The 12,486-nt window shown below is 36.6% G+C and overlaps 1 pseudogene; it reads left to right on the top strand.

The window, feature by feature from the left end:
• Positions 1–6,833: 6,833 nt before the first annotated feature.
• On the top strand, positions 6,834–7,466 carry LOC102878051 (annotated as a pseudogene).
• Positions 7,467–12,486: the final 5,020 nt, after the last annotated feature.

The following is a 12,486-nucleotide window of genomic DNA, read 5'->3' as shown; positions in this document are numbered from 1 at the left end:
GTAAAATATCAAAGCATTTATTGATACTTTTTGCTGCATTCCTTCCCTGTAGGCCCCTTATTACCTATTTGATTGCCTCACAGCCTAAATGTGGGTGATCTAAAGATCTAAAGATTTGGCCATTCCAGGTTGATGATTAATCTGGCTTCATCGGTTCTTAATAATGTCTTTCTTCTCATGCTCCTAACTATGGTCACCTCTAGGCAAGGCTATTCTTGACAGCAAAGGCAAATGGAGAACAAAATACATCTTATAAGCCCTCACTGAGTCTGGAAAGCAAAATCTCTACTTAGTTAAGACTAAAAGCCAATGCAAAAGAACAGATCTTGGCCTGAATACAACTTATAGCCTTGACTAGGCTACAGCTAGACTCAGTCAGACTTCCACAGCCTTGATAATCGGTAAGAAATCCCATTTTTTAATTGTTACCAGATGAAGCCTGAGAAGACAATGTATTGCCGATCCCAGGGCTAACCACATAGAAGAGAATTATTTGTCCACTAGAAGTTCTAATATCTTTCATAGTTAGCATCAAGCCTTATAAACAGGAAATAGTTCTTTGTATATGATAATGCAGTAACTTCTATGCCAAGATAAGGAGATAGAAGATCTTCATGGTATCTGTCAACTGACAGAATTTCTGAGGAGATTGGGGGCCAGATTCTGTATGAGCTTGCACTCCCAAGAGGGCTTCTGGGACTGTTCCACCTGTAGTGTGTATCAATGAATTTATATCTCTAATTTCTCTAACTCTTGCTCTTTCTCTGTGCCTATGGGAACTTCTAATGGTAGCCTTAGCTGGTTAAAGAAAAGTGAATTATGTGCAAATATGAAAATGCAAATGAGAGTCATAAATATTTCTGGGCCTTTTGCTTCTGACTCAGACCTAAAAATGGGAAAATACGGAGATGTAAGCAAACTGGCTAGAATGTTCTACTTTCCAGTGTGACTTCAGTCATGTTAGTACTGATAAATTGGTAAGCAATATATTACCTCATTCTTAAAACTACTGTCTTTTCTTTTCAAATATTCTTAGACCTGTTGGATCTCAATTCGAATATATCATGAAAATGTGATTTAAATACTAAAAGCTGTAAACCATCATTGCCCATTTGAGGAGAAATATTACAACAAATAAACATCACAGCAAGGCCTTTCCAGCTACTTTATCTTCCTGGAGCATCTTCTTATACTAAAAAAAAATTTTATAGATATGTTTCCTTTTCTATTATATAATATATAAGATATATGTAACATGAATGTACAAAGCATTTATGCTCATAGACATGTATATGTATAAGGCGTATAACATGTGTGTGTATTTAAAACCTATCACATAACCACATAGCACATATGTGCATGCACACATATTTGTGATACAAACATGCACACGTATAAAATGTGTATAACGGGCAAGGCATATAACATGCATGTATGTAACATATCTATATTTATGCATTATAAGGTATGTGTACATGGCATGCATGTGTATACATACATGTGGCATGTTTATGTGAGTAGGTAAGCATATAACATAAATAATACCATATGCATACATATACCTATATAGCATATCTCTATAACATCTAACATATATATCTATACTATATACTTTTTATATATAAAACATGCATTAAATATGTAACATAAAACAAAATATTTCAGAACATATATGTAACATGCATATATAACAATTTATAAAATATTTGTATACTATATAAATAATGTTATAAATATGTTCCTCTTTCTATTCTAAATTTAAAAATTTATAAATATATAATATAATTTCATATGTAATTTAAGTGTTTAATAATATATTCTTTTATAAAGAATAGTAAGAAAGCAATTGATAATAAAATAATATATATTTCAATTTGGAAAATTTGGGGCATGACTATACTAGAAGTTGTGATGATGAATTAGATTTTTTTTATCCACCTAAAATGACTACCTCTGGATTAAGAGCTGTAAAAAGATCAGAAGCCATTCCAGTCAAACTACACAGGAAAATGAAAGAACGGAGGTGGAAGCAAACACTAGACTAAAAACTAGCATTAGGCTACATAATGACAGACTAGATTTATTAGCATATTATGAGAGGAAGAGGGAAATAACCATAACTGATGTAAGGATAACATGCCAAGCATATTACCAGACCTTTGCATGTGTGAATGTCCAGTGCGATACAAGAAGTCCTGAGGGTACAGAGCAGCTTTTCATTGTGTCTAGCTGTCCACGCACTGCAGCACATTAACAACCCCAGGTCTCATCCACTACATTCCAATTACTCATTCAGTCTTTGGAGGAACTAAAATTATCCCTGAAAATTTCCCAAGCACACTCAGGGGCTGGACTTCTCTCATGGAGAGCCACTACTACAGGGAAGGATTAAACATTCTTTTATCAAGATCTTCACTCTCTAATTAACAGATTTGAATAAACAGCATTGTAATATTTAAAACCTGTTTCTTTGAGATTCATATTTTTTGTTATCTCCACATTTAAAGCAATTTTACAGATTTCCATATGTCAGGGCTTCTTCAGCTTTCATTTCATATGTGTAATAATGTAGATGGGTCTAAAACACTGGGTACATTTGGTGCACACTGGCAGTCTAAAAATCTGTAAATGGTGCAACATGTTAGCTGTACCACTGTGAAAACTTGAGCAATGAAGACATGGCCACAGTGGTGTATACAGATCTTCTCTCACAGAAAGCAGCCTCAGTAATTAACATCCTTGGAGTGTTCGATCTCATTGCTAATGAAGTTCATTATGGCCTGGTGAACATTTGTACATATGGAAATTACATTTAAAATGCATGAAGGGATAACTTTCAAGGGAAAGAATTCACCAAAGCATAATCCATAATCTCAAGGATGTCAGGAAAGAGCAGTCTTTTCATTTTGTTTGGTGATTTTGGGGTGAAAGTCAGAGAATAATGGCATATGATTCAAAGACTTTTTCTTAAGACTCATTTGCTTTTTTTCAAAGTCATTGATATCAGATGTTACTAAAGCCTCCAAAAATGAGGTTTAGAGTGACCATCCTGATAAAATGTATCTTTATGATAATCGGCTAAATAACAAAAGTAGAAATAAATATTTTGTAGCTGGCACTTCTATATCCAACCTGGTTGACAAGTTAACATTTAAATGTTTTAAGAAAACAAAGGTATGATTTGTATTTTGTTCTGAACAAAATATTAAATATTCATGATGTCATACATCAAAGAGAGAAAACTCATGGTCAGAACCATTGCATGATATATCTGCTCGTGGATTATTTTATGTGACAATGTATGAGGAGATGCTGGTCCTCTCTTTGACAATGGTTCTTTAATAATAACAGCAAGCATTTATTGAGTGCTTATGATATACTAGGCACTCTTCTAAGTACTTCACCTATACTAACTCACTTAATCTTCACAACAATCTTCTTTGGTACTTTCTATTATTATTTCCAAGTTATATGTGAGAAACAGAGGCACAGAGAGGTTAAGTAACTTGCCCAATGTTATGGATTCATGAATGACAGGGCTAATTTGAATCCACGTAGTCTAGTTATAGAGTCTTCTCTTTTAACTAATATGCCCTTCCGTCTCCTTAACTCATTCTGTCCTCTCCTTGAAATTTATCAACTACGTTTTAAGAATTAAAGAGAAAGAATTTGGTGATTGGCCAATCCGGTGTTGATATCTGATTATTAAAAGATAACTATGAATTGTCAAGAATCTTTCCATGAAAGAACTTTAAACTTCCTCAATAGTGTTAATTTTTTAAACATCAGCTGATTGCCCATCGTCTGAAATGTCTCCCTTGCATAATGGCAGAGAAACTCATTTTAATGCTTCCGAAGAAAACTAAGGCTAATTTGAGCAATATCTTTGGGCGAAAGGCTAAAGAAAATATGTTCTTTTGGTCACCAGATTTGCTCTCTCATTTGCATCGATCATCATCCTACTTATTTTTCTGGCTCCCAAAGATATTAGAAACCATGAACATAGTTCCCTAAATCTATCCCTTTTTATACCTTCTGCCTTTTCCCATGTAACCAGCATTAATTATGGGGAGATTTCACAAGATATTTTCCAAACAGCCTGGCAAGTTGGACACACTGGGCTTTTCCTCACTCAACCCAGCTCCTCCCCTCCTTCACCTCCTCCTTCCCTCATGATGGAACACACCACACCCCTCATCTTTTTGATTGCTTGTGCTTTTCCCTTTCATTACTGCTAAAGACTCTGAATGGGCCTCTTGTGTGAAAGGAAAGACAATGATCTTCATTTGATGGGATTATTTATAATAGGAAAAATAGCTTTAAAAAGAGAAAGCAAGAGAGACAGTTATAGCAAGAGGCCCGTCTGTGAAGCCATTCTTTCATTAGGAGTCTGGCACCCTCCATACCTTTTCCTGGCCACCTGCCAAACCTCTCCTCCACTTGAGAGTGGCCCTTGAGTTTTGTTACAGTTTCTGTCTAATGCTGCAGCAGCCTGGCTCTGTAGTGTGACTCATTTCCGCAACGAGAATGCTCCGGTGCATTAACAGCTCTGTCTTCTTTGATCAAGTGACACCAGGGCATCCGTTCCCATGGTCAACATTTTCAGATGATTAGTCTTTTCCTGGGCACACCCTCCTGGAGAACAGAACACCAGATGTAGAAGAGGCAGCTGAGCTTGGTACTGGAGGCAAAATGTATGCTAGACATGGAGGAAAAGAGTAGGTTAGGCCCAGGGCCTACCCTTGCCCAGGCAGGGCTCTTATGAGAATCTGAAAACCCTGGGCCAGTGGACTATAAAAAAAAAAAAAAAAATTCTCCTCTCACTGGATACAGCCCTCCAGCTTCACAGTAGGGTCCACACTCTACACAAATGCAGGGCTGCATAGTTCAGCTTGAGTAGGCCATGACACCTCTATCAGCAATTTGAACTCAGCCACAATGTGGTGGACTGGCAGGGGACAAGGTATCCACAGCCAGACTGCATTGAGAGTTTGAATCTTGGGTTTTCTTTGCTGTGCAAATCTGTTTCCGTGGGCAAAGTATTTACATGCTCCATGTCTTGGTTTCCTTATCTGTGAAATGGTTATGCAACAATAGCATCTAATCAGAGGTCACTTGAAGGATTAAGTGAGAAAATTCATAGAAAACAGGTAAAACAGTGCCCAGCACAAAGAAAGCTTTCACTAAATGTTGGCTATTACTATTAATGTATAGCAGAGTACTAAGTTAACTTAGATCTTAGCAAAATAGAAAGCAGTTAATGTGGCCTCTAGGATGGCTAGACTCACCCTGCTGTACATTTTAATCTCAAGAATTCACCCCATTGTTGAGTAAAAAACTATAATGATCATAACGACTGACTTTTATTGTGCATTTATTGTACTTCGGTCCTTGTGTCAAGTATTTTGCATATATATCGTTGAATCATCCCAAAGCCTCTCTGAAAAAGATCTTTCTTTTAACTTCAGTTTTCAGATGAAGAGCCCTGTGCTCACAGAAGCTAAGCAAGTTGTCTAAGGTCTAAAAGTAAACAAATAAATCAGGTGGCATTTAGAGAAATCCTTTATCCCAAGATCCCACTATCCTCTCTATTTCTGAAATCTGCTTAAATTTGCATATATTCATTACCTTAATTTTTTTTCTTCCTTCTTTTCATGTCTTAAAAATATATCTTTCATGTCCTTGCTGACTCCTTTCTAGAAGCAGAGACCATGACATGGACACTTGAGAAGCTGCACAAATAGGTTAATACAATTGCCTTACGTACAAGTGAAATAGAAGTGGTAAACATAAATAAAAATATTCTGTTCACAATAGTATGAGTTAAAAATAAGGCGTAAGGTATTGCCCTTCCCAAAGGACAAGTTAGTGGAGGACAAAGGACTCAGTCTCATCCTCTCAAATGCCACTGAAACATGTAAAGATGGGATGGGCTCTGGTGGTCCTTCTGGTGTCCTCACAATCAAAGCATTATCTGTCACAGCCAGTTTTGTCCTGTGTACTGGCTTTTGATTCAAGTAATACACTATTATTATTATTATTATTATTATTAATGTAGATGGCTTTGCTAATTGACTGATTTTTTTCTTATTCTTCTGAACTATTGTTTCATTTGTCTCCTCCTTATTTTATTTATCCAATTTCTTTAAATTGCACTGTTTGTTACTTGGCCTCAGGGAGCACTGGCTATTAAAACTACATTAATAATTTTAACTTACTTAAAATTATGTAAGAACAACACAGCTGCTTAGAAATACAGGGCCACCAAATTGGCTCTATAGCAGGAGATATTCAAGAAAGCAAGGGGACTAAGGCTGTGAACCCCCAAATTCAGAAAGATTTACCGAAGAAAAGATGTTCTCATGAGGAAGCCCACGTGGACCCCATTAGAATGCAGCTATGCTTCTACTTCAGCACACATTATAGCAGAAAATTTAGATTTCCAGAAGAAATCATTGGGGATGGTGAGTGCCATAAGGTGTAATTATTCATTTTGTAGAAGATTTTGCCATTGAAGAGGCCTTCAGCATATTGAAAATTTGATTCAAAGAACTATTCATATGCGATGATACAAGCATGTATTTTTGGCATAGCATGAGATGCATCTCTACTTATTCATATTACTGACCAACCCTATTGTAACATCAGATCTAACGGTTTAAAAGAGAAGAAAGCAAACGTGGTTGGATGGCAATTATTTTAGAAAAGTAGGTTATACATAGGCCCTTGAGAAGCAGTAGAAAAGACAACTGACTTTCAAATTAGGTGTTGTCATAGCCTCAGTTTTCTCTTCTGAAAACATGAGAACACCTTTTTCCAGCCAGCACCGAGCTATGGGCATTTCTCGCGACAACTGGCACAAATGCTGCGAGACTATGGGCAAGAGAAAGCCCTACCACAAGAAACAAAAATATGAGCTGAGACGCCCTGCTGCCAACACTAATATTGGCCCCCATCACATACACACAGTCCGGGGCCTGGGCGTGGGGGCGACAAGAAGTACCGTGCCTTGAGGCTGGACGTGGGGAACTTCTCCTGGGGCTCTGAGTATTGTATGCGCAAAACAAGGATTATCGATGTTGTCTACGATGCATCCAACAATGAAGTGGTCTGCACCAAGATCATAGTAAAGAACTGCATCGTGCTCATTGACAGCACACCGTACCGACAGTGGTACGAATCCCACTATGCACTGCCCCTGGGCCGCAAAAAAGGGGAGCAAACCGACTCCTGAAGAGGAAGAGATTTTAAACAAAAAACGATCAAAGAAAATTCATAAGAAATATGATGAAAGGAAAAAGAATGCCAAAATCAGCAGTCTTGTAGAGGAGCAGTTCCAACAGGGTAAGCTTCTTGCATGCATTACTTTGAGACCAGGCCAGTGTGGCAGAACAGATGGCTACGTGCTAGAGGACAAGGAGCTAGAGTTCTATCTGAGGAAAATCAAAGCCCAGAAAGGCAAATAAATCCTCCTCCTGTCTTAGCTCCTGTAATAAAGGTATTTAGTGTGTCCTGGAAAAACAAAACAAAACAAAACATGAGAATACTAATACTTGCTTACTCTGGCTGTGTAAATGGAAAGAGATGATGTATGAGAGAGCATTTTGAGACATATGCATGATGCAGTCATGAGGAATTACAAGACAATGCTTCAGGGAAAGCCCTATAATATGTTTTTGTGTCAGCTTCCAGAAAGTGAAGTCCAGTGGAGTAATCACAATATACAAGTAATCCTAACCATGAGGTGATGTCAGCTATTTACTCATTTAAACTAGACCAGAGAAAAGTATAGCCATACAATGTATTGGAAATCTTAGAGTCCAACTCTCTTATTTTACAGGAGAAAACCTGAAATCCAGAGAAAAGTAGTTACTTGCCAAAGGTCACTATCTAATTACAGGCAGAGACAATACTAGAACTCATGTCTTTCAATGATTCATCATGTGGTTTCCTCCTGCAATATTACTCTCTGTTTAGTAGTATGAAGATCCCACTCCCCAGCACTTCATTCTGATTTCATTTTAGACAAGACTTATCTGACTTCCTTTAGAGGGAGTTATATATTCATGTGCAGTGCCACGCGAATAGAGTAGTAATTATTTTATTCAAAATAGTGACTCCACTGCATCTTAGGCTAGTAAATAACAGGTAACTAATCAAAAGTAACCATGTGCTTCATAGAAGATAACCAATATCATAGAAATGCAATATTTTAAGATTTAGATTTTAGTCCTGAATTTGCTAGTATTTTTTAGTCTTGGCCATGGTGGAAAAGACCCACATTCTTTTCCTAACACCCTGTAGTACTTAGAACACCTCTGTTGGATCATACATTATCTCCATGAGGGAAACAACTGAGAGTTATCAATTATTATATCTAGTAATCAACACAGTGCCTGAGTACCTAATAAGTGCTAAATAAAAGTTTGAGATAAAAGAGAAAAAATAAATGAATGAACAAACTTAGGAGCTATGGTCTTTTGGTTTGGAATCGAAATGGGTATAAGACTTGGAAAGGTCATGGTGACTCCAACAGAGGTCTGGATTAGATCAAATGATGGGCTAGGCTGGACTGAGGCTGGGGGATTGATCATACTTGAAAACATGGAAAGATGGAATGAGGAAGCACAATCAGGCATGATCAAGTACAGACATTGAGAAACGTTATTTACTGGAGGATGAGTACAAGAGATTTCATTAACTCTTCTCCCAACTTTTAATTTGAGTGAAAATTTCCATAATAAAACATTATAAAAAGAAGGTTGTTTTGTTTTATTTTTGAGCAATTAGGTTTACGAAAAGGCGTTAGAGCTAGAAGAACAAAATATGCTAAATTTGGGGTTGGGTTTGTGCTGTGGCAGCACCAGAGAGAGCTCTTGACAGCTGTTGGTACTTCTTTAAAAGCTGGTCATGGAGACATGCTGGTGTTTAGAAGGTTAGCTGATGTCTCCTTCGCTGACTCGTGCCCATGCAGTCTTCATTGGTTTTAGGGGCTCAGACTTATTAGGGCCAGTTCTGTTCCACTCTGGTACTTTTGCCTCACCCTCCATCCATACTATCAGGTGTGACGGCCATAAAACCTGTGGGCAGAATGAGGCCTCAAGATTAGAAGTTTGGTTACTCTTGAGTTGAATGAGAAATTCAATCTTCAATAGATTCTTCCCCACTGGGGTCCTTCCTAGGGTCTTGAGAATTGAGCTCTTACTTGCAGCCTTGATAACAAGTGGCTACTGCTACATCATTTAAGGAAGGCAACAATGCCTCTGTAGTCTCCATCTCATCATTTCAAAAATAAGATATCCAAAAGTGATCTGAAATTCCAAAGGCACGTCTCTACAGAGCTAATCAATCTTTTCAATATAACTTTAGTTTTGAGTTGATTATAGTTTGGTTTCCTTTATCCAAGTTGAATCCACATCTTATGGTCTCTTAAAATTATTTAGCCATTAATATGTTAATTAAATGAGTATAGAATAACTCTACTACACATTATATCCTCCCATTTACTAGATACATAAAAAGCCAAATTAGACAAACATCTTGCCCTTTGGGAGCTTTCAGTCTAGTAAGAGAAATGAGGAAAAATCATATATATTTTTTAAATATGAGGCAGGATATGATACATGAAAAGAATGAGGCACAGATGAAACGTTTGGGAGTTTAGAAAAAAATAAAATATTTCTCTTAATTGTCAAGTAAGAAAAAAAATGGACATGAAATCTATTAGGAGCTCTTTTTGTCTGGCTCACCTAAGAACTGGCTTTCACAAATGACTATCAAGAGTCTATAATAAGTCAAAGAGAGTGATTTGATGGTCTACACCAAGCCTGAATATGTACTAATGACTTTCCTCCTGTTTCCCATAAACTCAAAGTGACAAAGTTGTGTGAATGACCTATTGTGTAAGGTTACTTGCTACAGCTTGAATTTTATGGGACTTGGCATTAGATTACAGAGTAAGCCATACAGCAGAGAAGCAGTGAAATGTGGTACATTTGTCCTGGCCTCTAATAGACATGCACTAATGGAAGTTATAGGCATTTGGAGGGAGGAGAGGGTATTTGTGCTCTTTCTGGAAGTGAAAGAATCGGTGCTAGTTTCAGTATGATACTTCTGTAATACACATTAAAACCTCTATGACTGTGGTATTTAAAAAACTCCATACTAGCCTCATCCTTTCAATGAAGATGCATACATGTAGAAAAATGAGATGGATTTCCTAATTAACCACAGCTACTTCATAGGAAATCTTGGGCCAGAAAGCACAATTCTTGATTTTTCAAGCCACTACAAAGTCATAATTTTTACTATTAATGAATTTGTCTTTCTGTTAACTTAATTTATCCATCATCCCCCACCACCATCTGACCAAACTCTTTCAGACCTTGCAGAAAACCTTGTTCTACAATTATTGATCAATCCACATTATAAAATATCTGGTAATCCTTGCAAGCTTTGCAAGCATTGTGCCAGGGCTAAATCTTATTTTCCTTTTTCCCATCTGAAAAGTTTTAGTTACAGGGGTGTTTCAAAGGGCTCCATAATAGGACTATTAACAAGATGATGAATGGTTATGCTGAACTGAAGTTTCCTTAGGTGCAATTTCAAATTGCTTTCTGTATATAGTGAACAAAGTAAGACTAAATAGCTTGCTAGCAGACTACTTATGTTTTCATCTTCTTTAAAATAGTGGGAAAATCCCATGTTATCAATGTTTTGAAAGTATTTTATATATACATTTAATTTCTCAAAACATAATATCTATCTGTTTTGTTTAAAGTTAAACCATTTTTGCCAATATCTAAGTTCCATGCATTGGAGATGTAATTTCATAAATGTAGATGTATCCAAATAAATATTAAAAGGAAAGGATTTACAATTATTAAAATACATGGACAGAAAGTCTCTTTTGTCAAAGATAGAATTCTATAGAGTGCACGTGGTGCCTACTGTCTGTACCTGCATTCCACAGACTGATCAAGAAAAGTGTAAAATAGATGTGTCAGAAAAGTATAAAAAATGCCTGATTTCATGCTTATCCTCTAAATAACTCTAGTTTCAATTTCTTTTCTTAATGTATTAGACAATGATGACATTTCTAGAAAAGTATATATAATTGAGCCTGAACTAATAAAATTGGTGTGTGTAAAAGAAATAGGACAGTGTGTTTGTAAGCCTTTTGACATTATCTACCACTATCCCAATTCCTACTGTTTTCTTCCTTTCATTTTGCTGTAATTTCATTTTATCTAACTTAATAAATACTTACTGAGTATGTACTATGTGTCAGGCACTGGACTTGGCAATAGGATTCTAGAAGTTAATAAGACAACACCCATGACATCAAAGAACTCATAGCTGCATGAGGTGATAGAACTTACCTCACTGTACTGCAGTTAATAACACAAGACTTAATTCAGAAAGTGTTGGCAAAGGGGAACTGGGGCTGGTGGATAGAGTAAGTCTTTCCAAATGAGCAGATATATGAAATAAGTGTTCAGAGATGAAATGTACTGAACTGGAGCAATAAAGGAGAAAACAGCATTCCAGAAAGGCATAAAGTGGAGAGAGAATGTAGGTTTCTAAGGGGAGTATAAGTACTACAGTGAGACTGTGATGTAGATTTTAAGGCAGGCATCAAATGATGAAGAGATTGGAATATGAGATCCAAAAATAAATAGAAAAAATAAGTTTGTAAGGTAGTGAATGCTACTTTTCTTTCATCCTGTCTTCTCTCTTTAACCTCTCCAGCCTTAGTTTCCTTAAGACCATCTTGGACTGGACAAAGAGAAGGGCAGAAAAATATTTTATTTTGTATCATTTTGTTTCAGGTAGCATAATAGAAACAGAAAGCTGCAGGCTACTAGAGAGACCCCTGCCAAGTGTGGCAACAATAGGAGTCTACATAACTGACAGATTAGAGTTGTGAAGGTAAGTTAGGGAATATGACCCTCTTCCTTCTAAATTATATCTTACATGGATAGTCATAGGTAAAATTGAAAGTTAAATTAAACATCAGGTTCATTTAATTCTGAAGGATATTTAGGTCATTTCTAATTATAGCTAATTGGAAAGAAAACTTGAGCATGTTCGATCTTCATTCATTTATTAAAAAAATAGTCATTGAGTGTTGTTATGTACCAGATACTGTTCCAAGTTCTGGGGTATGGAAGTGAGCAAGACAGGGAAGGTAATTACTTCAATGGGGCTTATAGTTGTGGGCTCCAGAGACTAACACCTACAACTAAACAAATAGGTGCACAAGGTAGTTTCAGATAGCAAGGACATGATGGTGAAAGAGAGTAGCATAATGGGCGATCAATTAAAGATGGTTGTCAAGCAGTGCCCTCTCTGAAGAGATGTTTGCATAGAAACTTGAATGAAGTGAAGGAATGAAGATCTGGGAGCAGAGTTTTCCAGGAATAGGTAGTAGAAACTGACAAGCCTGTAATGTAAAAATGAGCTCAGATTTTTGGAAGAAAATCA

This window comes from Pteropus alecto, unplaced genomic scaffold, assembly GCF_000325575.1.
Source record: "Pteropus alecto unplaced genomic scaffold, ASM32557v1 scaffold7, whole genome shotgun sequence".
Taxonomy (NCBI): Eukaryota; Metazoa; Chordata; class Mammalia; order Chiroptera; family Pteropodidae; genus Pteropus; species Pteropus alecto.
This window is presented reverse-complemented; position numbering and strand designations above follow the sequence as displayed.